Source organism: Anabrus simplex, chromosome X (genome assembly GCF_040414725.1).
Source record: "Anabrus simplex isolate iqAnaSimp1 chromosome X, ASM4041472v1, whole genome shotgun sequence".
Lineage (NCBI taxonomy): Eukaryota > Metazoa > Arthropoda > Insecta > Orthoptera > Tettigoniidae > Anabrus > Anabrus simplex.
In genome coordinates, this window is record NC_090279.1 from 15,147,396 (window position 1) to 15,174,582 (window position 27,187).

The window sequence follows — 27,187 nt, forward strand, 5'->3', positions numbered from 1 at the left end:
ATTATATATATTCTTTTTTTAAAGAAAGTTTTGTCTTTATTTCCACGCAACATTTAGTTGACACACTGTCGGTTGGTAGTTTGATCCACCTGTTTTTTCTACCACCTGGAGGTAAGTTTACCTTTTACTGTGTTCCTTTTGGTGTTTTCTGGGTGTGTAGTGTTTATCACGCTTCCGTTTTGTTCCTTTCAACAGGATCTTTGTCCTGTGTTGTGCCTTTGACTGCCAATCAGTTTAGTTGGCACCGGGTAACCTAACTGGTGGGGCAGTAAGTGGTAGCAGAGCGTGGTTCGTAAGTTGACTACGCTCGTGCTACTGTTAATTACCTGTAGGTCGGTCGTGTCCCCCTTTCTTGAAAACTGTACAGTGTGACAAATGGTTGAGTGGTGGAAAAAAGGCAAATGGTCTTAAAGGTTACTTACTTTTGTGAAAAGAAGCGCATTTATCTTGATTAATTTGTTGGAATTTTGTTGCATGTACCTCTACGATGTATCGAGCGGTCCTGTTTCCCCACAAGCTCCGTAAGGCAGAGTTAACCTATGAGCTAGCGATACGTGGAGCTAGTCCAGCGGGTTCTGTTGCTGTTTGTGCTAATCTTCCTTCCGAGCTTATTCAGGTGCCCATTAATCCTTCTCGTGTTCGCCCCAGCAATGTTGGTGAGTCACTTCATTTTATCACTGGGGCTGTGACCGAGAAAGAAATAATAAGGGAAGAGTTCTTGGAATTGTCTCCGCCTAAAGCACAAATTGACCGTTTAAAGGCCAGAGTATATCACTACTTGGGAAGGATCCATGATTTGTTGTCGCTTAAACCTGAATCCGAGTTTATCTCTCAGTGCACCAAATTGTTGGCTATTGCCTCTAGCATTTCCGCTGAGCTGGACCTGATGATTGCCAGCAGAGATATGGATAACCTAAAAATCAGTCAAAAATGTAATCCTTCTGACCCTATTCCTCAGTGTTCCTCAAACCATGTAGTTACCCCTCCTAATAACCAAGGCTTATGTTGTGCTGCCTCTCCCGTCCTGGAAAGTTTGTTGTCTAAAATGAGCCTTACTCCCACCTACAACCCTTTAAAGGAGCTTTACCATGGGGTGAAAAATTTCTCAGTAGATCCGATTGAGGAAAGCATTCGTTTTCTGCGGTTTCTAGTAGAAATGAAGGATTCCGGTAAAGTTTATTCTATCGATGATTTGGGTATCCTTCGTGCTCTTTTCTCCCATTGTGAAGGTATTCTGAAACGGGAAATCTCTGAGGCCATTTCATCAAAACTTAAGGTTGATGAATTTCATGAATCGGTGTTGAAAAAATGTATTCCCTCCTTGGCGTTACAGAGCTTAATTCCTCAACATTGTTTTCGGACGCAGTTCCTTCATGAAAATTTACTTTCTTATATCCCTGACCTCAGATTTTTCTGTAAAGTTTTCAAAATTACTGTTCCCGAGGAAGAAATGGTGGCAAGAATTTTAAAAGGGATCTCTCCTTCATACAGGTCCTACCTTTCCCTGAGTAAGTGCCCAACTACATTTGATGAACTGGAGGTTGCATGCTCCTTCGCTGAAGACGTCAAGCATGGAGATGCCTCCAGACCTGTAAGTTTACCTCCTCCTGCCAAACCTGTTCCTCCTGTCCACTCTTCTATGTATAAGGATGCCAATGCCAAGAAGTGTTTTAACTGCGGTTCTAGGAATCACCTCAGGAATGCTTGTACCGTAGTTAAGCGCAACTCTAGGGGTTGTTACTATACTTGCGGATCTGCTCAGCATCTTAAGAATAATTGCCCCTTGTCAGCTCCTAAATCTGGTCAATGACTAGAAGTTTCCCAAATAAAGTGTAAAAATTCTAATTTTGGAAAGTCTCCGGGCTCTGCTAAGGTTATCTGTCCCCAAAGGTGTAATAAAATTTCTACCTGTGGTGTTTCCCAGGGTACCTTTGCTGAAGTCGAAGTAAATAACGAACCCCTGTTAGCTTTGATTGATTCTGGTAGTATTGTCAACGTGATTAATTTTGGATGGTATTCCAAGCTGAAGAGTGCTTGTAAACTGGATGAATTATTACCTGTTGGTGTGAAGTGTGTGGCTGCTAATGGGAACAAGTTGGAAATTCTGGGGGCTGTAAAGGTAAAAGTAAGAATTGGGAATTTCACCTGGATAATCACGTGCCTTGTGGCTCCCAACCTGTCTTGCAACATGATTTTAGGGACAGGGTTCTTGTCGAAAACGGGACTAGTTATGGATCTTCAAGCTAGGATGTTTTTCTTTAAATTTTCTCCTGATTCAAAATTTAATTTAAGGGATCTTTCCTCGTGTGCAATCAAGGTTTCCTGTGTAGATGAGTCAGTACCGGAAGGAGTTGGTGAAATTGTTAAATTGGATCTCAGCCATTTAAGTGAGGAGGAAGCTGAACGTATTCGTGTTCTATGTAATGATTTCCCTGATGTGTTTACTAGCAAGTTAGGAGTTACTGATGCTCTCGAGTATCAGATTGAGTTATCAGATAACACTCCTGTCAGATCACCTCCTTACCGCCTCTCACCTCCTCGTATGCTCGAGCTTAAAAAGATTATTGACCAAATGTTAGCTGACGGAGTGATCCGTCCATCTACCTCTCCCTATACATCCCCGGTCTTCCTGGTACCTAAACCCTCTGGAGGTTTCAGGGCTGTTATCGATTACAGGGCTTTAAACCGCAAGGTCATCTTGCAATACATCCCTTTACCCGATCTGCACACTTGTTTTGGGTGGTTCTCGGGTGCCAAGTTTTTCATCGTGTTAGATCTCAATCAGGCATATTACCAAGTCCCATTGTCTAAGTCTTCCATTCCACTGACCGCTTTCATCACTGATTGGAACCTCTATGAATTTCTGAGGCTTCCGTTTGGCATCTCTTGTGGCGCGGCTGTTCTCACTATGCTGTTAGACACTATTCTCTCTGATATTAAGTTTAGGTTCGTCTTTAATTACCTTGATGACCTGGTTATATTCTCAAAAACCTTCGAAGAACATGTGGAACATGTTAGAGAAGTCCTGGATCGCTTGAGGAAAGCTGGACTGACTGTCAAGTTGTCAAAGGTAGCGTTTGCTAAGTCGAGTATATCTTTCCTTGGACATGTGGTTTCCTCCGATGGTATCTCCATCGACCACTCTAGGACTCAGGCTATTAGGGACTTTCGACCCCCTAAAGATGTCAAAGGCATCGCACGGTTCGTGGGCATGGTCAATTTTTTCAGGAAGTACATTCCTAATTTTGCAGAGATAGCTGCTCCGTTAAATCATCTTAGACGTAAAGACGTGAAGTTCTTCGGGGGTCGTCCTCAGCAAGAAGCCTTTGAAGCTTTGAAATACGCTCTGATGAATGCTCCCGTTTTGGCTATTCCAAATTTTAATAAAAGGTTCATTGTGCAAACTGACGCCTCTGGCAAAGCGATTGCTGGTGTTCTTCTACAAGAGTACGAGGATGGGCGTAGGCCCGTAGCTTACGTGTGTAGGACTCTTACCAACCTAGAAAACAAGTACTCCATTTATGAGTTGGAATCTCTGGCCGTGTTGTTTGCCCTGGAAAAATTCAGACCCTTCATCGAGCATGTTAATTTTGATCTCGAGACAGACAACCAAGCTCTTTCTTGGGTACTGAACCGACCCAAGAGAACTGGTCGTATCACTAGATGGGCTTTGAGGATTTCATCTTTCAATTTCAATGTCAGGCATATCAGGGGTTCTGAGAACGTCATCGCCAACGGCCTAAGTAGGATGTTTGAAGATAATTTTGGCACCGATGTAAATCCTGATAATAAAAAAGTTGTAACTAACGTCTTTGGAGTTAATGCCATTCTTTCGGATCTTCCTCTACTATATCATGAAATTGCAGATCATCAGAAAACTGATCCAGATTTGAAGGATATCATTGATAAGCTTAACAGAGGATCTGTAGTAAAGCCATACTCTCTTGTTAAGGGTGTTCTTTGTTGTAAAGGTCGAAAGAGTCGGAATTTCAAAATTGTTGTCCCTAGGGTCCTTGTCCCGGAAATTTTCAAATATTATCACTGCTCTCCCATTGGCAGACATTTGGGTACGTTCAAGACTAGGGAAAAGATTAGACAGATCTTCATTTGGAAAAAGATGGATAATGAAATTAGAAACATGGTGAAATCTTGTCAGGCCTGTGCTATTAGCAAATCTAGTTTGAACAACCGTGTGGGATTTTTATCTTCTTCTCAAGCCTCTCGCCCATTGGAACGGCTCTTCATCGATTTCCGGGGTCCGCTCCCCGGTTCTACCTTAGGAAACACCCACATTTTCGTGTGCATTGATGCCTTTTCTCGATTCAGCTGGATTATCCCTACGAGATCTACTGACACTCGAACGACTATCAGTTGTTTGAACTCTATCTTTGCGTCCTTTGGTCCTCCCAAGTTTTTAGTCTCCGACAACGTCAGTACTTTCACTAGCCATTCATTCAGGAAATATTTGTTCGAGTTGTGCATCTCACATGTAACTACCACTCCATACTATCCTAACCCATCTTACGCTGAGAGAATGAACAGGAATCTAAAGTCCGCCTTGATTGCGTTTCATCATAACAATCAGTCCAAGTGGGATTCTTGCCTGCACTGGTTGGCCCATGCGTTCAACTCAGCCTTACACGAAACTCATGGTAAGACGCCTATGTCTCTGATGTTTGGTTACCCTCCGTATTCGCCCATGTCCAACCTACTTGGAATCGATGACCTTCTTCCTGACCTGTCCAAGCCCAATGATCTTCAGAAAATTTGGGATGAAGCGAGGAAAAATATGTCTGTATCGTACGAGAAGGCTAAGAAACGGTACAACAAGGGTAGAAAATCAACAAGGTTGAAGGTTGGAGACCAAGTCTTCATTAAATGCTACCCAATTAGTAAAGCTATCAAAAGTTTACTGCTAAACTGGCTCCCAGGTACCAAGGACCTTGTACCATTTTGCAGTTCTTGTCCCCTGTATCAGTGTTAGTTAGTGATCCCATCGCTAAGAGAATTAGGCGAGTTCATCTGTCTCAAATCAAATCTGGTTAAGGTGTAGTTTCCCTTTTGTTTCCCTTTAATTTTGGTGTTTGGTAGAACCTTTGGTAGGATGTGGTATAAGGTTTAAAGATGCGCCTAAGAACTACCTTTTAGTGGGCTAATTTGGGTTAATTCATGGGTAGTGTGTAAAACCGTGTAATATTTTCTGATTTTTAATCTCTGTATTGATTCCCTGGCTTATGATGGTTACCTGTGCGAGCTTTTCCTTTGATAGGTCTGGAAAAAATTATCCTGTAAGGTCTCTTGTTGATATTTCGTAATGAAGCGGACTTGGCATGTGAAGCTTAATTATTTTATGTAGACCTTGTAGCTCCGCTATATGGTGAATTTCTAGTCAATCTACCTGTGTTGATTTAAAACTTGTTGGTTAAAGTCGTCCTGCCTGTGCTATCTTTCCGTGCCCTGCTAGGTTCTATTTCTTGTTCACATCCTAGGGTAGCTTGGGTTTGTCTACAACCCTGGATTGTTCTTCCAAAAAAAATTAAGTCTGCATAATCTGTAGCTATTGATTTTCATCGTGATTTGCGTATGCACTGTGGGGTTAGGGCTCCCTTTCGAGATGTTGTACATTATCATTATCTCTGATTTTCCCTGGTTCTTCTGTCTCTGGGCTGTTTGTTTCATTTCTACTGTATGATTGCTCTCTCGTGCTGATAGTAAGGTGTCATCGCAGGATTTTTCTTCCCTTGTAATATCATTTGTTAATTGGTGTAGGTTGAGAAACTCTTCTAATGTCAGTGAAGCGTTCTTTATGTTAAATCTTTGGCGGAAGTGATTAGTTGTGAAGGAGCTCTGTTGATTGGTGTTGAGAGTGGTAACCTGTTTGCCTTGTGCATGGACTTGAGTCTTCCTGGTTCTCCACTGTCTGACGGTTGGTATTAGGTGCTCCTCCCTTGGTAATTCATCTAATGTCCTGTTCCTTACTATTCCCATGTCTTTGGGAGTTGTGAGTTCCTTTTGAGATTGGCTCGTCGCTAGTTCGTTGTACCTAAAAGTTCTTCGTACTCAATTTAATAACTGTTGGAAATTTCCTTTTCATTATTGTTTTCTGTAGCCCCACGATAATCTTTTAGTTCTGTGCTCCTCTGGAAGCTTTATTCGCCAGGTTCCTTGTTTCAAATTATTTGTTCTGTTTCCTGTTCTGTGCTGTTCTATGCGAGTTGTGTGCTCTTGTAGTATGTAGAGTATCCTACCTTATCTACCCGTTGTTGTAGTGTTTGGTTGTCAAGTAAGGTCCTTAACCTGAGAATTCTACTTCTTTAGCCGCGATAGGTTTGGTGTTGGGCCTGTATCTGGTGGTGTTATTTCGGTACCGAAGTGTTGTTTGATGTGTAAATTTTGATGGTCGCATGATGACTTCTTAGCATGGTGTTGAAGATTGTGTAATCTTTTAAACCCTGATGGGCTGGCACATGTTTCTGGAAGTTATTGTGGTTTTGATGTTGTGTAGTAGTTTTTGGTAGTTATGACACTTGATAGAAGATTGTATGGCCTTGTGATTTCTCCTGTGTCCTGGTAGATTTGGGAATTGTTAGTTTTTGGTTGCACGCAACTCTTGTAGTATTGTATGAAGGTGGATTTAGGTAACTGGTTTCCTGTTGTATTTTGTTTCTGCCATTCCCTTGTTTTCATGCATAACCTGTTTCTATGACGTCATCATGTATTCCTTTATTATTGCTATAAGTTCATTTAATGTCGACCTACCGCTCTAGGTGTTGCTTGGTGGATTTCGATGCTTGTCGATACGGTCGTTTTAACATCTATCGTTCTGTGTTTCTTCGAATAAGTATGGGATTATTTGAGGAAACTCTGGATGTATGCTAGCGTCTTTCCGCTAAATGATCATGAGGTATGTGGGTAGCCTTCCTTCCTTCTTCCTAGTCTTATGGAAAATTTTTCTATCGTCCTGCCTCGTCTCTGCCATTTATTCTTTTATTTACCTCATCTCCTTGGGAAATGGAGATAGGTACCTGTCTGCTGTTGAGCAACAGGGTGATTGTGATGTCACTTATTTTTAGTCCGATTTGTGTCGAGGTCCTGACGGACTACTGGTAGGTTATGTTGTGTAGGACATGGTTCCCCTTTTCCCTGCTGGTCTCCTGATCTGAGGCGTATTTCACGTTCCTTTTAATTTGATTAGCTGTCCGGGTGGGAAATAACTGGTGTTTGCGGACGTTGGTTGGTCTTTGGGTTGTGCTTGTGTTTATCCTCATGAAATGTATTTTCTCAAAACCTCTCATGTTATGTTTTTCCCATGGTACTGCTATGGTCTTGTGAAATTTAATTCTGTCCATCCCGGTTACTCGTTGCTTGATGATGTTGATAGTTTGGTCGTTGATGACCAACTTGAACGCGTGCCCTCCATCTATTTGAGCTCTAGAAGTCTCCGTCCGTTCTATCAATTTGCTCTTCCTGAGTAAACCTTTACCCTGTAGCCATGGATTTGTTTTTTGCTAAACTTGTCATTCTGGTGTACTTATTCTGACCGCTATACTGTTTCATATTTTCCGTCTACTGGGTTATGTATGTGATTTCTAGTGTGGCACTCTAATCCTGAGTATTACTAATTTTTGGGAAGATTTCTGTAGTATATTTGGTAAGCTAGCCTTTAGTTGGTTCCACTATGGGTGGTTCTGCGGCGTTTCTGTGGCAGTTCTGTGGAGTTGCATGGTCATGTTGCCTATATCCTAAACTGTACTTTTCGAGGTATGTGGTTTTTTTATTGCAATCATGTACCTACCGTCTCGTCATCTTGTTGAAACTCCCTAATGTGAGTAATTGGGGTTCGTTTAGTTTTCCTTTCCTAAGGTTAAGCTGTATCTGTGCGTAGCCTAGCTACCGTGTTGTATTTAATGTGTAAGTGTGCTCCTTCCTTGAGGGCATTAATTCTCCTTAATTACTAGGTGTAAATATTAATTGACCTTATTTAAGCTGTTTCCTTTCTGATATCGGAAGCCTTGATTGTGCTCCGATTGTATGCATGTGACTTATCTATTATTGTAATTTTGCACCTTGCAATTTTTTTAGGAAAATATTCTGTTTAGTAAGGTTTCTTTCCTTTTCTTTACTTATTTTTTACCTTTTCCTTGCTCTTGGTACCTTCTCAAGCCAAAGATATACACTAGTGCCAACCAAATTAATCGCGTGACCTGCATATTTTGGATTTTATCACCTTATTTATGATTACTCACCAACGTTGCATTTTCCTTCCCTCCCTTTGGTCCTTGTTTTTTCTTTTGCGGGCCATTTCGCTGTAATTGAAACAATCTTGATGGTGCGTTTCTTTATTAGCAACCCGATTTAATAAAGAAAATTGGTTTAAAGGTTGGAAGGGTATTGTAAGAGGTGTTAGGTGATCTATCTTGAACTGTAGTGGACTTAAAATACTGTTTTCTAATGGTCCATTGAACTTGCAAACCAAGGTGTGTTTGGTGATTGAAGTCTGCAAGCGAAGAACATTGGTTCTGGTTATGTAAAAAATTTTAAAACTTCCAGATTCCACATGAACTCAGGAACGGTTATGGTAAAGCGTTTGCTATGAAACTGTATGTGAAAGGTAATCTAAAGCGAACTTGGTGTAAAACATGTAGGAAAATTGAATCCTTAAACTGTTTGGAGATTGTGAATTTCAAAAGAAAAACTGTGTTGTGGCACTGTGTAAGTTTATCGTAACCTATAACTTCCGGACCTTGAACTGTGTTCAATGAACTTAATGGTTGATTGGTGGTAAGCTATGTACATTGCCCGTTTTGGAATGCTTTCATTTCTGCATGCTATGACAATCTAAAGATGGACTTGGTACCAGTGACTTTTATTTGTTGTGGACTGAAACACTTAAAATCTAGCTTAATTTCATACACTGGACTACGTCATGGAGTGATGTAAGAAGATATGTAAACCTTAATGGGGGGGGGGAGGCTGAAACCGAGGTTTCGTTTTGGTCTCCTTTCCACCAACGTTTTGGGATTGCATATTACGATGTAGAAAACTGTATTGTAATTTTCTTCTGCTTTGAACGGTGTTCTCACAATTTTTCATGTTTAACTCTGCGAGCGCATGTGACCTCTGATTGTTACCGCTATCTACGGCTATATTTATCCCCTTTCTCCTTGAAGCTGCTCCGGCCAATCAGCGCTTGGTGTCAGCCATCTTGATGAAGACTCTCTCTCTGGCGCCAGAGAGAGGGAAGCGAAGCGAGCAGTTGCTGCTTTGCAATCATGGCTAAAGTCGTTGGTGTTCTGAGCTCAAAGCAATGCTTTGGGATAGCATCATGGACGGTGGATAGTAAATCATAAGGATGTGGGGATGTGCTCCACACCCTCATCATATTTTCTTTATATTCTCAATTTGTAACCTCGTAGTGAGTGATTGTTTTTAATATGCTGCGAAGGAAGATCTCCAACTGGTAAGGTGCGCATGGCCGAGCCATGTATAAATCATACTACTGATTGAGCAAGCAACCAACCTGTAAGTCAACCTTTGTTATTTTGGTATTTTCATCGGCGGTGAACTGTTCGTGTGATTTCTTCGGAGGAAACTTATTAATTATCAAAGTTGTGAGTTCGATTATAATGATGTGGACCTTTTCATTGTTGGGTAAAATTATAGTGCCCTTTCAAAACAAAGTATCGGGTTGAAAAGACATTGTTAATTCAGAGTACCTAGTGTATAACATTTCTCGTAATGGAATTTAAGTGTTACTTGGGGTAATTTCCAAAGAAAAGCAGTGGTGTAAAATTTTTATTATTATTATCATCACACCGTAATGATGTTACTGCTGCTCTGAAATTATTTTGTTTTTAAAAGTAGGGTAATACATGGGAGATCCAGTAGGGATTACTTGTGCTATGCTGGTTTATTTTAATTTAATATCCTTTATTTTTTGGGGCTTTAAACGTGTTTTGCGTATGATTTTTGCCCTTCTGGCCTCCATTGTTTTGGTGCCATTGTTGGTCCTTCCATCGGGATAGGTTCTCCCATGGTTTAACAATTGCTTTGTTGCCTGGGTAATGGATGTTGATTATGAAATGGAATGATGTTGGTGATGATTTTTATGTTGGGAGACTACCCTGTCTGATGTTGGTTCAGTATTTTTGACACCCCGTTGTGTATTTACTGTTTCTTGGGCACCCCAGTTGCTCTCTTTACCTGTTCCTTCTATGTTTGTAGTGGTGGGTTTCTTTCCCTTGGTAACTTATTATGAAAAGCACTTAGCATCCCATGACTGGAACTCCCACTGTATTTATGGTTCCCCGTTTGCTGATGTGAAACGGATAGAGAGTAGGAACCTCTCAAGGAATAACGATGAACCAAGAAGGTTGTATTTTCTAATTTTTAACAAAGTATCCTTTCCAAATGGAATCCTCTGATAAATGAATTGGTGGTTGTTGCTAAGTAAACAGGTTGAGGTGATTGTAATCCTTCCTACATTCTATATCTTTCTTGCCGACTGGCGTTTTGTGTTTTAATTTCTTAATTTTGGTCTGTTTCAAACTCAAGGTACCATTTGATTTACTTTCATTATTTTCTTACCGACCGGCGGTTTCAAATGATTTTTCATTAATTTATCTTTGGGTGTTTCTTGAATTTAATTGTGGATTTCCTGTGGTTTTAGTTAGGTCTGCTTCCCTTATTTTACCTAATTTAAATTAATCTCTTTGAATTTTAAAGGCCTCCTTATTTTATCCTATGTCATCTGATTTTATTTAGTATCTGGTACCTAGTTTTTCTTAAGTACTAACTACGAGGTTGTAATTTTTTTAATTTGTTAATCTGAGTTTCATGAATTATATATATTCTTAAAAAAAGAAAGTTTTGTCTTTATTTCCACGCAACATTTATATGACACACTGTCGGTTGGTAGTTTGATCCACCTGTTTTTTCTACCACCTGGAGGTAAGTTTACCTTTTACTATGTTCCTTTTGGTGTTTTCTGGGTGTGTAGTGTTTATCACGCTTTCGTTTTGTTCCTTTCAACAGGATCTTTGTCCTGTGTTGTGTCTTTGACTGCCAATCAGTTTAGTTGGCACCGGGTAACCTAACTGGTGGGGCAACCCTAAGGGTTACCTTTACCATACGCAAGTAAGGATATTATGCTGAAGCGTACTGACGACTACGGCAAGATACTACACTGTAAGTGTTTTTTAACTCATCTTTAACTTGTTCCAACTGGTGAACTGAATATTTCTAAATGCCTTGTTCCCCCATTGTGAGGGAATCCTGAAACGTGAAATTTCTGAAGCTATTTCGAAGATTATAAAGATTACGGAATTTCATGAGCTTGTACTATCAAAATTTATCCCTTCTTTAGCACTGCAAAATTTGTTTCCTCAATATTGTTTTAGGACTCAACTATATCTTAGCCTCGAGGTTTTATTGCATGGTATTTCGAATTTCGGTGCCAGAAGAAGAAATGGTGGCACATATTCTGAAAGGTTTTCCTCCCTCCAACCGATCCTTCCTCTTCCTCAGGAAGAGCCCGACTAATTTTGTGGAATTAGAGGCTGCTTGTACCTTTGCTGAATATGTCAAGCACGGGGACGCGGCCAGACCCATCTCCCACCCTCCTCCTTTTAACCCGGCCTCGCCTCAATCTAGGGATAGTGGAAATCTTAAAAATGGTATAATTGTGGATTACGTGACCACCTTCGGAATGCTCGCCCGTCAATAAAGCGTAGTACTGGTCCTTGTTCTTATTTGTGTGGGTCGAGGCATCGCATTAAGAATAATTGCCCAACCTCTTTCAAAAAACGCAATCAAAGACTAAAGGTTAATAGTAATACTTGTAATCTTGCCCCTGAATTTTCTGTGGATTCAGAGAGAGTTATTTGTCGGAAGGAATGTAATAAAATCTCCGATTTGGTTGAGTCTAAAAGTACCTTCGCGAAGGCAGAGCTGAATAATGAACCGATTGTTGCTTTAAATGACTCGGGTAACGTTGTCACTTTAATATATGATGATGCTTGTTGTTTTTTCTATTTGCTTAACGTCGCACCGACAGAGATATGTCTTATGGCGACGATGGGCTAGGAAAGGTCTAGGAAGTGGAAGTGGCCTTAATTATGGTACAGCTCCAGCATTTGCCTGGTGTGAAAATGGGAAACCACGGAAAACCATCTTCAGGGCTGGCGACAGTTTGGCTCGAACCCACTATATCCCGATTACTGGATACTGGCCGCACTTAAGCGACTGCAGCTATCGAGCTCGGTGCTTACCGTCTTTCACCTCCTCACATCGAAGGTCAACGGCCCACATTAATCGATGCCAGTTGGTATGATGAAATAAGGTGTTCTTGTAAACTGCCTCAGTTGCAGAAAGTCAAATTTGCATGTGTCACGGCTAATAAGGATAATATGGAAATTTTTGGATCTGTTGACGTGATATTGCGTATTGGTAATTTTACTTGGAAGGTTCATTGCTTGGTATCTTCGAAGCTAGCTTGTAGTACTATTTTAGGCACTGACTTCTTGTCAAGGACCGGATTCGTTTTAGACCTCCAGGCTAGACAATTCTACTTTAAATTTTCCTCAAATTGTAACGTCGATATTATTGATGCTCCTTTGGGTACCTTCAGAATTTCTTGTGTAAGTACGCCGCTACCAGGGAAGAACAATGAAATCGATCAGTTGTATCTTGATCATTTGGATTATCAACAAGCTAATAAAGTCCGTAACTTGTGCCATCAATTTCCTGAGGTATTTACCAACAAGTTAGGACTGACGGATGTATTGGAGTACGATACTGAACTGTCTGACAACCAACTTGTTAGAACTCCTCCTTACCTCTGTCACCTCCTCGCATGCTAGAACTCTAAAGGATTATCGACCAAATGCTTGCCAATGGTGTCATCAGACCGTCCATTTCTCCTTATGCCTCTCTGGTTTACCTGATACCTAAACCCTCTGGAGGATACCGTGCCGTTATCGATTACAGATCCCTTAATCGCACAATCATCCTGCAATCCATTCCTTTGCCAGATTTACATGTTTTGGGTGGTTCTCCGCCCATGTTCTTTACCGTGTTAGATCTAAATCAATCCTATTATCAGATTCCACTCTCTAAAACTTATATTTCCCTGAACCGCCTTCATCACGGACTGGAATATTTATGAGTACCTCAGGTTGACGTTCGGACTATCTTGCGGAGCAGCTGTTTTAACTAGATTTCTGAATTCTATTCAAGGGGATATCAAGTTTAAGTTTGTTTTCAATTACCTTGATGACTTGTGATCTTTTCGAATACCTTTGAAGAACACGTGGATCATGTCACGGAAGTCGTTGAGCGTTTGAAATAGGCTGGTCTTACTGTGAAACTATCCAAGGTAACCTTCGCCAAACTATATATATCCTTTCTTGGCCATGTCGTGTCGCCCGACGGAGTCTCCGTTGATCAATCTAGGACCCAGGCTATCAGGGAATTCCAACCACCTAAGGACGTAAAAGGTGTTGCACGCTTTGTGGGTGCGGTAAATTTCTTCCGCAAGTTTATACCGAATTTTGCTGTGGTACCTCACCCCTTAACTATCAGAGGCGTAAGGATGTCAAGTTCACCTGGGTCCCTCCCAGCAAGAAGCCTTTGAATCTCTGAAACTTGCCTTATCGAATGCTCCTTGTTGGCCATACCCGACTTTAGTAAACGTTTCATTGCACAAACTGATGCCTCTGGAGAAGCTGTTGCTGGTGCACTCTTTCAGGACCGTGAGGACGGTCGTAGACTCGTTGCCTATGTGTTTAGGATACTCAATAATCTGGAGAGTAAGTACTCAATCTATGAGTTGGAATGTTTGGACGTGCTGTTTGCACTTGAGAAATTGAGACCCTTTATTGAACATGTAAATTTCGACCTTGAACTGACCCAAAAGAACGGGCAGAATCACTAGATGGGCACTTAGGATACCCGCTTTTAGTTTTCAGGTTAAGCGTATCAGAGGTTCGGAGAATGTCACCGCTAACAGCTTAAGGAGATGTAATATTGTTAGTGTGGGCGCCATTCTTCCGGATCTACCTTTGTTATACCATGAGTTTGGCGATCAAAAAGCTGATCCTAAGTTGAATGAAATCACCGACAAGCTTAGTGACGGAATGGTAGTAAAACCTTATTCTCTGGTGAAGGGTGTTCTATGTTGAAAAGGTCGAATTGATGCTAATTTCATTATTGTTCTTCCCAAGGTCCTAGTGCCAATCATCTTCAAATATTATCACTGTTGACGCATTGGTGGTCACTTAGGCACATTTAAAACTAGGCAGAAAATTAGAAAATTCTTCATTTGGAAAATGGTTAAGTCCTGTAAAACTTGTGCTATCAGTAAACCCAACCTGAAGAACCGTGTTGGTTTATTTTCATCTTCAGAAGCCTCTCGGCAGATGGAAAGGTCATTCATCGATTTTGTAGGTCCGCTCCCTCGCTCTACCTTGGGAAACATTCATATCTTTGTGTGTATTGATGCGTACTCGGTTTTCCGGGATTATTCCCACTAGATTTATGACTTCTCGTACGTCTATTAAGTTGCCTTAATTCTATCTTCGCATCCTTTGGTCCTCCCAAGTTTCTGGTTTATGACAATGCCAGTGCATTCACTAGCCACTTGTTTAAGAAGTACCTATTCGAGTCGAGCATTTCCCATGTTACTACAACTCCAAACTATCCAAACCCATCTTACGCCGAGAGAATGAACAGGAACCTGAAATCTTCCCTGATTGCATATCATCACAATAAACAATCCAAGTGGGATTCTTGCCAACACTGGTTAGCCCATGCCTTCAATTCTGCCACATACGAATCTCATAGTAAAACTCCCATGTTCCTTATGTTCTGTTACACCCCGTATTTTCCTATGTCGAACGAACTTGGTATTGATAATATTCCCGACCTGTCTAAACCCAACTATGTTCAGAAGAAGAAATTGTCGGTATCCTGTAAGACAGGCAGAGATAAGTACAACGAATGTAGAAAGTCAACTAGGTTGAAAGTTGGTGATCAAGTTTTTGTCAGGTCCTATCCCATTAGTACAGAAATTAACAAATTTTATGCTAAGCGTGCTCCTAGGTATCAAAGTCCCTGTACTATTTTACATTTTTTGTCTCCAGTATCGGTACTGGGGAGTGACCCCATCACCAAGAGGATTAGGCGCGTTCAATTTTCCCAGTTAAAATCAGGTTATGTGTGATCCCTCTTCTCTCTTAAGGGCTTCTTGATAATACGTATGGTATGTAGTTCGGACCTGCGGATGAGGGCTACATTTCAGTGAGAAAATTTGTTTAATTATCTTTAGATTATTTTGTAACTATTCTGGCTGCATGTGAATTTTATTTAGTAACTTTTCCATGTATAGTATTTTTGTTTTGAGTATTGCTTCCTGACTGTATGACCTTTTTCTCTCCAGAAATTGTTGTTTAGTAGTGTGCGAATTAATTACAACTTGTTATGATTTTCTGCACCAAATCTTCTGCATTCATGTCTCATGTGAATCTTAATATCACTGTGTAGTAGCTTACTACCGTGTACTTGTTACCATTGTATTTTAAAATGTGATTGTGGCGTGTGGATCCTTTCACTTGCGCTATTGGCACCTATTTATTTAATCGTTAATATCTCATTGCTCCTTTGGTTTGGGTGCATGCCTGCTCTGTTCATCATAAATTGATTCTATCCTGATCATTGAAGATTACTAAATTTTCATCATTAATTACATATTATGTAGTAGCCTTTGTTTTGTAGCAAATTTTGGAAAATTGTATATAATATTAGGTCTGTGCATTGTTTTTCACTGGTATGAAAACTGTTAAGGTGTCCTAACCTGTATTTATCTTTAACTGTTCTAGTATTCTATTGCCTATGTCTTGTTATCCGACTTTAATTTGGTGATATAACTGTCTATTCCGGTTGTGGTATTGTTAGGAGTGCATTAAACGAACCGAGTAATCTGTTAGGTTAGTTTCTTTATCTGGGGGGTTGACTAGGAACTGGATAGTACCCGGTGTTAGATCCTATTTGTTGAGTTTTGGATTTGCCTGTGGATATTGGTTATTGCGGAACTCTGTCGATCGGACTTGGTGGTGGTTGGCTGTTTGCCTTTACGGCATGGACTTAACTGTTTCACTGCTTTCGGTCTCCAATTTATGGTGGTACGATTTCCTAATTTCCGATTGGTCTCATGCCCAACTTTTAATCATTTCTGTAATCAGTTGTGAATTACCCGTTAACTGAGTGATCTATTTCTAGTCATTCCTGTCCTTATGATTTTCTGGTGAGTAAAATTTTACCCTATCTACCTTCTCAAAATTAGGCATCTGGGTTTTCCTTTCTGGTAATGGTGGTTAACTACGTTGTTATTTGTTGTATTTTTGGGGTGCATGTGGTATTAATTCTGCATTCTTCTAGAGACCTTACTTGCCTGGTTTCTGTCTCTAAATTGGTGTATTATTCATGAAGTGTGTTAATCTATTGAGTTGTAACGTCGATGTCGTCCTACCTCGTCTACTTCTTATGGTGGTGTTATTTTTCACAAATTGCACCAATGGATCCTCTCCTTTCGAACCTAGTAGGTAATGGTTTTGGTCCTGAGTTAGTTATGTTGTAACGGTACGTGATTTTGTTTTAAGTTTGCATTGTGAGGTGGCATGATGGCTTCACGACATGTCGTTGAGGATAGTTAGTGCTCCCTTCCCCCCTTTTTTGCTAACCCATGTCCGTTGAGATTCATTAAGTTTATATTGTTATTGTGTTGTATAATTAAATTGTTATAACACTTCGGTATGGTCGGTATTGCATTTACTTTACCCCTGTGTGCCCGTAGATTGGGAAATAAATCCCGGTATGGGTTTACCACTCTTCTTAGAAAAACCTGGTCTGCTTGCATGTAATTTGTGATTCCTGTATGACCTGGTCTATTCTTATTTTGTTTTAATTCTCTGCATACCCAGGTAATCTGACGTCGTCATGTATTTATCCTGTACTATAAAGTTCATTTTGGATTAACCTGCCAGTCTATTGGTCCTTTTCTCTCCGGAGTGTTAGTATCCGTTGCTATTAATTTTTGGTCATCTTGCCGTTCTGCGGGGCGCCAGTTGAGTATGGGATTAACTAGTGCTTCACAGGTGATATTGAAGCCTCCCACTATTCGATGATCGGGTCTTTTCGTGGTGTTTTCTCTTTCTTCACCGTTCTATTGAGCGTTTTCCGTCGTCCTAGTTCATAATCTACCATTTAAATTTTATTTACCTTGTTTCATATATATTTCGCACGGTACCTGTGGCTGTGTGGCTACAGTGTGAGCCTACGGATGTCACTTGTTACTATTCCGGATTCGTCCGAGATCCCTTGTGGATAACCGGTAGGGAATCGTGTCAGGTCTCTGCTCTCATTTCCAAATTGGCCACTTAATTGAGGGGTATTTCCAAACCATTTATTTAAATGAGTATGCCATTGTTGATGCATATGTTTGAAAATTCGGTGAAGTTGTGAGGAATATAATTTAAGATTGGGTGACACTTCGGAATTTCTTTCTGCCATTTTCTGTCCTGCTCCACCATGGTGTTATTATGAGTTCCTATATCCTAATACTATTCTTGACTTGGTGTTGTTGATACGCGTATCCACCATCTGAAAGATCTTGAAGTCTCGAACTGCAGCTAACTATATTCGGCCTGCCTTGAGTAATTATTTACCGTAATCCATGGATATTGATCTTTTTCTCATATCCAGTTTCTCAGTGTTTCTCTTATTTGTGAGTATAACTATATCTGATCTTATCTCTTCTTTAGACGGGTTATGCATGGCGTGTATACGTAGCATTACAATTGATTAATTGCAAAATATAATTTCTAGATTTTGGTCGTGTATTTAACCCTCAAGCACACGCGCCAGATCTTAGGACGCAGACACACGCGTGGGGGTGCCCTCCACCCCACATATCATTGTATTCTAAAATATGAATTACTGTATTAATTTGATATTTTAAGATAGATTATGTAAGAATAACTCTCTCTGCGGGGAACCAGCCAGAAAGGTACAAGAGCGGGGTGAGCACAGGAAAGTTATTTGTACATTTCACTAGGAAATAAAATGACCTGGGGTGGATTCCACCCCATACGCGTGTGTTTGAGGGTTAATGTGTTTGAAAATTTATTTATTGGCTCACTGATTAGTGATTTACTCTACTGATTTAAAAAATTAATTGTAATTTTAATTAACTTGGATTACTGTGTAATGTGTTATTGCTTCGCAATATGTTCTCCCTTGGCCAACGTCTGGTTATTTTGAAATTATGTGTGGATTGCTGTTCTCTTAGTATTTCAATTCTGGCAATGATTTGACATCTCTGGGTAGGTCATCTATATGAAGAGTACTGTCGGTGTGGCTGTGTTCGATAATTTGATGTGTTTCTTGCTGTGTTGTTATCATGCATTGCTGGATCAGCTGTTATGATCTGTAGCGTGTTCTCACTTGATTGATGCCTGGACTTATTGAACTTACCATGTTTGTGGTTTGTTGTAATCTGTCAGTATCTTCTTTCCTAAGCTTAACTTATTTCCGTGTATTGTGTATGTTTGAAGTTGTATGTCTATGCAACGGTAGCTTCTCGTTTTCATTGTTGCTGGTGGTGCCTTTATTATGTGGCATTCCGATAGGTTTGCTGACGTGCACAGAAAACTAATTTCAGGAGATGACTATCTTTAATTTTCAAGTTAATTCTTTTCCTTATATGTTGTGCATAAAATTTCTGCCGATATATTTAATTTTAGCATGATATATTTATGGTTATATATTTCCTAGTACCTGGTCAAGGGCCGTTTAGGTAATTATTGTATTCTATTGTAATCCTGTTCTCCTTTTGCTTTTACTAGTAGTCTTAAGTCAAGTTAATCCAATTTAAGATTATGTAAAGGATTTACCTGTTGGATCCTGTGATCTTATTACATGCTCAATAATTTTGTTTTCCTATATTTGTTCATTTCTTTTCCTTGCCCTTCTGGGCGTTCTTAATTTGTTAAATTGGTTTATGCCACCCTGGCAATAATAATAAAATGGAAACCAAATGAAGGCGTTCTTTAACTTACGCAAGTCCGATAAACAATACTAAAATAAATGTCTAACATGTGATAATCTCAATTTGGGTTTATAATCGCGTGCATTTAAATCTAAGAAGGTTTATTATTCTACCAGTGAACATTTAAGAAGTTGTTCAGTTGTGTGTGTGTACCACAAAGTAACGAAATCTTTGAACAGTTGATACATATGAACTTGCGAGACTTGTTCATTGGAATTAAAACTTAGCAAATGATCTGGAGCATGAGTGTAACCATTTATCTAGAACATTAACAGATTTACCTGCGACTTGCGTGTAGCACCACTTTAATGCATGGGACTTCTTAACGATTGAAAGTAACTGGACAGCTAGTGTCATTGAAATGCACTCAATTGTTTTTTACTCAATTCATATATGTTTTGGTTCTTAATTGACTATTGGATTCATCTTGCTGGTGGTGCATAAACTGGGACATGTGATCGGTGGTCATTTTCTTATTCGGACTATTCCATTAAAAACTCAGCTTGTATCCAGACCACCACCTTATGAAAGTCATTATATGTTGTATATGTGGAGCTTCGGGGAGGGAGACTATTACCGGATTAAGAATTTATACCTCTGTGTGAATACATTAGTGCTGGCTGCATGGCCATTGAAATTCGTGTCCTTAATGTGGTTTGCTGCTGCGTTATTCATCAAGTGATACATGGTCACAGATACCATGGTTTTCAATATTTATAAACATTAACTTCCGTCGGCTTTAAAGTTATTAATGTGCCCATCTGTGGTGTATGGCCATACAGTGCCTTTTCCAGTATTCTCATGCATTCTAGTGTCGTCGGTATGAACCATCTCGCCACTCTCCCCCTCCACCGAGCGAGTATGCGCACGTAAACATTGCGACTGTGGTCTGACATGTAGGCTTCTGGCCAGTCGCCATTAAGGTTTTGCTAGTGAGCTGTGATGGAAGGACGGCGTGCTTCTCCACTTACCGGGATGGATAGAGCGATTATCATGAACCCAGGGTGACGTTCGCTTGATACGGCTTATGCACTCTTGAACTGTGAAAGTTATTTTTAAGTTTTATTACCATTTAATGTACCTCGCCTGGAATTTTGGAGTGCACTCTAAGGATTACCTTTACCATACTGTACCATTACGTTACATATGAGGCAGTAACTATTATGGAAATACAGTGGACAAATATGGTGCGGAGCAGCTTCAGGCGGCGTAAATGCGAACGGAATATAATCTTACTGCAAATCGATCTTGATCAGTAGGCGGAGGTCGATATTGACCAGCAAGAGAGTAAAGAGTTTCCAAGATTGAACAACTATGGACCATGAAATAATTGAATTGACTCGATTCCTGGATACCTTGAGAAGAAAAACTGAGTGAAGGAAGAACTGTACGTTTTACTACGAGATAGCGAAAGAAAATCAACGAATTATAAATACTAAAGTAATTTATATATAATAAATCGAAGGAATAAACCTCCAATATCTGCAGGATACTTAAGGAATCAAAGAAAAACGCCAAGATATTTAAGTAAAGTGTGACTGCAGCCGAGTCTGTTATCGACGTAAAGAAAAAGGCCGGAATAGCATAATAAGTGGCCAATCTACACTAAAAAACGCAGAAAAACTATTTCAAGTAACAAGCAGTACCTGTTTAGGCGACATAATTGACGAAAAGCAGACCAAAATTGAGGAAATATATAATTTAAGAGAAATATTTCTATCAGTAATAAAATATATAAACTCAAGTACACGTATAGAAAAACCTGCAATTCATCAGAGAAATATGTATTCTACAAAATATTAGCTGTCTTTTCGTTGCATGATTCCTGGTGACGTAATGAATCTCGCCTAAACGGATGGAGGAAGCTTGCGCAAGATGAACTCAGCTCAAGCCAAGATGCCCAGCCGAATCCAGCCGTGACGTGATCCTGGGACATGATTGACTACTCCAAGATGTCCTAGTCGATGAAGGAGCCAGCAACGGGAAAGTCGACACGAGATAAGTAATATGGTTTCGAACTTTGCATTATAAAATTTTAATTATTCGATAGGATATATTTATTTGAGTGCAGAAGTGCCTACAGATATATATAAAATGCCAATAAGTGAATACTATGGTCTGGATTTAAATAATTAACCGCTGACAAGTGCTATTTTTAGTAATACAAACCCTGTGCTCGTGAGATATTTGTAGGTTGTTATAAACAAGATCAATATGAGCATATCCATGTTTTATATACCAATCTACTTGAGAAGACCAATTAATATCGAACTATTTGTGGTTAAGAGGAAAGTATGCGATGTACGTAACGTAACCTAGTTTTTATGAGCACTTGATCGGCAGACATGGCCAGTACGATTATTGTATTGAAAGGAAATGATGAAATATTAGGGAGTTGCAGTTTATGAATGGAAACTCAGGCTATTGGACTGTTTTCATCGTAACACAGAGGTTATTGAAATGAAGTTGAATTTGTATTGTTTTTATATGAAGGTATCGGGAAGAATTGAAATATGAGAATTGCATAATGTTGTTAGCCTGAGGAAATGTGAATTGTTCTCGGCGTAAGCAAAGCCTAGATGAGGTTATTGCGAGTTTCTGTGTCGGTTACGGTTTTTAATATAGAGGTTAACAATGCAAGAGATGGAATTAGGTCATGTTTGTGTGAATGTATGTTACAGTCCAAGCGTTATATGATCGATAAATAGCATTGATGCCAGACATATCGCTAGGTTATTTGTGTATTACATGCAATATAATCTGAATATACGTACAGATGAAGGGACATGGCATAACTAAAAATATGTCTTATTATGTGAATGTATATCGGTAGAGTAGGTTTTTAACCTAATTTTGGCACAGCGGTGAAAAACTTGAGAGTTGGCTTTATATGCAATGGCACGTATTTATGAAAACGTTTGGCACAACTTACGCGTTTACAACTGATTGATCATCGTAATGGTGGCACTCTATAGTAAGAATACTTGAATTAATCTTGCACATATGAATGTATATAATTATAATAAGCTTGATATCGGTATCGATAGGTACATTTATAGTTGCATTGATATATTTTTAAAACCGTAATTAAGAAACATATTACTTATCTCATGTCGTGAAGAAGTTATAATGAAAATCCAAACCAAAAATTTCAAATGAGAATCCAGTGGATGTCCCAAAGCTAGCCCAAATAATACTAACAGGAAGATATACCACTCCCTCCATGATAAATAAAGAATTATCCCTCTGTTACCCAATGAAACATATTAAAATAATGAAAATGGTTATATGACCGGATGATATTCAGTTTAATGAATATAATATGATGAATTCAATTATGTTTACCATGAAGATTACGAGCTCAAGAATGATATTATAATATGAATCCAATTTCTTTTCACTACTGCTAATAATTTAATTCCTATTTTAATTATAAAACATTAGCATGCTAATAAATTACATCTAGGCTTATTTATCTGTTTCTTTTCCCAAAGTAACTTATAATACGTAGACATAGGATAGTATTAGAGCTATTTAAGGTTAGATATGCTGAGTAATGAACATCATATCAGGTTTTCACCTACTTGCGGGGGAATTGAATGATTGATTAGACTACTCTTCAACGGATCCTACGACTGTTTTGTATAATTTGAGAGTTTAATGAGATGTTTTACACTGAAAACCGAATGTATACCTCCGACCATCGTACTTATACATGCGATAGACCCCCGAGTACATGATGGTTATCTTAGTTCTGGGGGATTGTGGGAAGCAGCTGTAAAGATGATGAAAAGACATTTGCTGACTGAAACACAGGGACGCGTGCTAACTTTCGAAGAAACCTACACTATTCTTTGTGATATAGAGGCTGTATTAAATTCACGTCCCCTTACTCCCTTGCCAAATGATCCAAATGATTTAGAAGTCTTAACACCAGCACATTTTCTTCTAAGTGACTCGATCGTGCAACCTGTGCAAAGGGATTTGTTGAGAGAACCCGATAACCGCTTGTCACGTTGGCAGCACTTGCAGGAAATTCGGCAGCGGTTGTGGCAGAGATGACAGCGAGAATACCTGCAGGAATTGCAAAAATGCGTCAAGTGGCATGATACCAATCGACGTATTGGTGTTGATTCTTTGGTGCTATTAATTGAGGACAACATCCCTCCTCTAGAGTGGCCCAGAGGTAGGGTAGTTCAAGTTCACCCTGGACGAGATGGTGAGGTGAGAGTTGTCACCGTTTGGACGGCTGGTGGAACTTTCACCCGAAGCATCAAAAAAATATGCCCTCTTTCCATTGAAGGGGATGACATGGAGAACTGAATTCAAGATTTCCTGTGATATTTCTAACTTTGTGTTATTTTTCATCCAAGATATAATTTCAATATTATTTTCTTTTAATCATAAAAATATGATGTATAGAGTTTTGTATTAACGCATATGTTAAGAATAAGTATTTTTATAATAGGTATAAGATTACAATAGTTAGTTGAGAAAACTCCTTTCAAGGGGGGCAAGATGTTATGAAGAGACTTTTAATTTTTGTAAATGTATTTCATTAATTGAAGTTGGCACTTTCCAAGCCTATTACCGATTGGTCAGATGATTTTGTATTGTTGAAAATGGTTACGCAAGCAACAGTCATGTCCGTCATCAAGTTGTGATATCGCATCATTAAGACATATCAAATGCAATAAAGTATAGAAGGCACCAAGTTCCTTTACTTCAAAATCAAAAACAAACAGTAAGAATACTTGAATTCATATTGCACATATGAATGTACATAATTATAATAAGCTTGATATCAGTATCGATAGGTACATTTATAGTTGCATTGATATTTTTTGAAACCATAGTTAAGAAACATATTACTTATCTCATGTCGTGAAGAAGTTATAATGAAAATCCAAACCAAAAATTTCAAATGAGAATCCAGTGGATGTCCCAAAGCTAGCACAAATAATACTACCAGGAAGATATACCACTCCCTCCATGATAAATAATTATCCCTCTCTTACCCAATGAAACATATTAAAATAATGAAAATTGTTATATGACCGGATGATATTCAGTTAAATGAATATAATATGATGAATTCAATTATGTTTACCATGAAGATTACGAGTTCAAGAATGATATTATAATATGAATCCAATTTCTTTTCACTATTGCTGATAATTTAATTCCTATTTTAATTATAAAACATTAGCATGCTAATAAATTAGATCTAGGCTTATTTATGTGTTTCTTGGATAGTATTAGAGCTATTTAAGGTTAGATATGCTGAGTAATGAACCTCATATCAGGTTTTCACCTACTTGCGGGGGAATTGAATGATTGATTAGAATCATGACTACTCTTCAACGGAACCTACGACTGTTTTGTATAATTTGAGAGTTTAATGAGATGTTTTACACTGAAAACCGAATGTATACCTCCGACCATCGTACTTATACATGCGAGAGACCCCCGAGTACATGATGGTTATCTTAGTTCTGGGTCATATGCAGCCGAGGCATGATATTATGATCGCCCAACCAGAGTTATATGAGTAGATAGGTGCCGATGACAGGAGAGAAGATGGTAGGAAAGGTGTAATACGTAAGTAAGGATATGACGCTGAAGCGAACTCACGACTATGGCGAGATACTATACTGTACGTGTTTTTCCAACCCATCCTTAACTTGTTCCAACTGGTGAACTGAATATTTCAAAATGTGAAGTGCGTACCGCGACAGGATGTAACTTTGCATCAACTAATCTCTACATTTTAGCCCTGCGGTGTTTGAACACTTTTCGAGTCAAAAAACTTATATATAAACTACTTCTGTTCACCAGGGACTTGCACCTGCTGTGAATTAATATTAATTCTTATTCTTGGAAATTGTAAATTTAATACTCAATGATTGGTAGCGGCTTTCTAGCCCTAATAAGTAGGGGTTAATGCAATGTTTTTGCAGGTTTATTAACCAAGCGGGTTGCTGCAAGGATGTGGAACAAACGTTCGTTTTCCATCTTAATTTTCCTACTTCTGGGATATATTATTAAAATAATTTGTTTGGTATTTTCGTGATTTTTCGACGTCCTGTTTTTCTTTTGTCTCTTAATATGTACATGCCTATTGTTGTTTGGTGGCCTATGATTGGCCATTTTCCTTAACTGCCTAGCGTATTTTCGTTGCCATGAGAATATTATGTTGATTGATGGTGATGTTGATTGCTGATGGATGTTGGTGGAAATGAATTGATTTCCCTGTTATGAATTTAGTATTGTGGGTTGTTTAACCTGTTTTTCTTTTAATTAATTTTGGCATTTTTCTCTCCCTGCTGGCATATTTTCCTACCATTTGTCGCGGACCTTATTATTATTATTTTGGGGTAAACTAATTCTTGGAAAATTGATCGTAATATTCCACCCTTCCTTGTGGGAGCTCCTTGGAATATACCCCAAATAACGTTTCAGTATCAAGAAAATCACTATTTAAGTACAACTATATAACCATTCTCTAAAAGAGGGGGTGTTTCACTGACATGGACATGACACATATGAAAAAGATTTCAAAGTCTTTTAAGACTTTCTGGAATCAAAACTGATAACCTCCCTAAAACCAGTAGCTAATTATAATGAAACTGAAGCAAATATTTATTTAAATCAAGAGAATTGGTCAAACAGACAAATGTCAGCCTTCCAAAAATTAAAATTACCAAGTTTCGACAGAGACATAATGTTGTGACTATACTTCAAGGGCAATTTTTAAAATAAGATCACTAGAAATTAAGGCCTAACCGGAATAAAAAGTTTCAAAATATCACCTTGTCCCTGAAAGTTTAGACAAAGGAAACCCTAGTAAAACATTGCCATGATTGAACCAAATATAACCATACTGTAGAACTTATTTCATAACCACTACCACTGCCCTAAGCTGATTGCATTGGAGTATGCGAAGCACGTCCTTGAATGTACAAATAACCTCTGCCCCACTTGTAACATTATAATGAAGTTAGACATTATTATCAGCATCTCGACATGTTCATTAAGTCTCGTTTCTACCCCATTTAATCCTTCTAATCTGAATGGATTGCATCGACCCAGATTTAATATTCAATTGCTTGTAACTGACAAAATATGAACTGTATATGCCAAAAAACTTGTGTATTTGTTCATCTCCTTTAGTAGGTATTGACATGATTTAAAAATACTTTTCAGTTGCTGACTACTCTACCAGTTCAAAAAATTACATATATGATGAATGGATCAAAAGGACATATCCATTAATATCACTGCTGCCCTACCTGCTGGTCACTACACAAACAATGTTGGACTACCTCCACGACTAGGGAGTGCTGCATTGTTTCTGTGATCAAATATGGCTGGTCATCAGCGGTTAATGAGAAATCTATATGAAATATATTATATGAAATTAGTGAGAGTAAACATGAAGAGGAAGCTGATGATGCATTGGCTGATCCTGAATTTGTTTTTTCCAAAAAACTGATGACGATCACGTTTCTCTGGCGGGAGAAGAAAATGACGAGCTCCAAGTATCTGGTTATAAACTACAAGATGAGATTGACTCTGTACAAAAAGAAGTGTACATATCTCGAAATGGGACGGAATGGATAAAACAACCATATTGACAATCAGGTGTAAGGTATGTTCCACATTCAGCAGAACCCCTATTTAACGTTTTTACAGGGACCTGAATTTTTATTGTTAAATGGGGGTTAACATATATTGTGCCATCATACGTTATTTACACAATAACAGCAATAAAAGAAGGAGATATCTACATTATACACTGTACTGTAGTTACAGTTTGTGCTTCATTTTGGCAATTTTTTGTTGGTGAATGCAAATCTCTTCAGTTTAAAGTTTTTCTTATAAGGTTATGCATAATTTTTCATAAAAGGCAGGAAAGATACCGAACTCACACAAACCCATTAAAATTACTACAGAACAGCAATCAGTTTGTTTAAACATTATTGTGGATGTTTTCCAAGCAGCAGCCGACTCATTGGAATGTATTTTCTAATTCCAATAGACTGAACACCCATATAATATTTCCTTCTTAATAACTGCAATAGC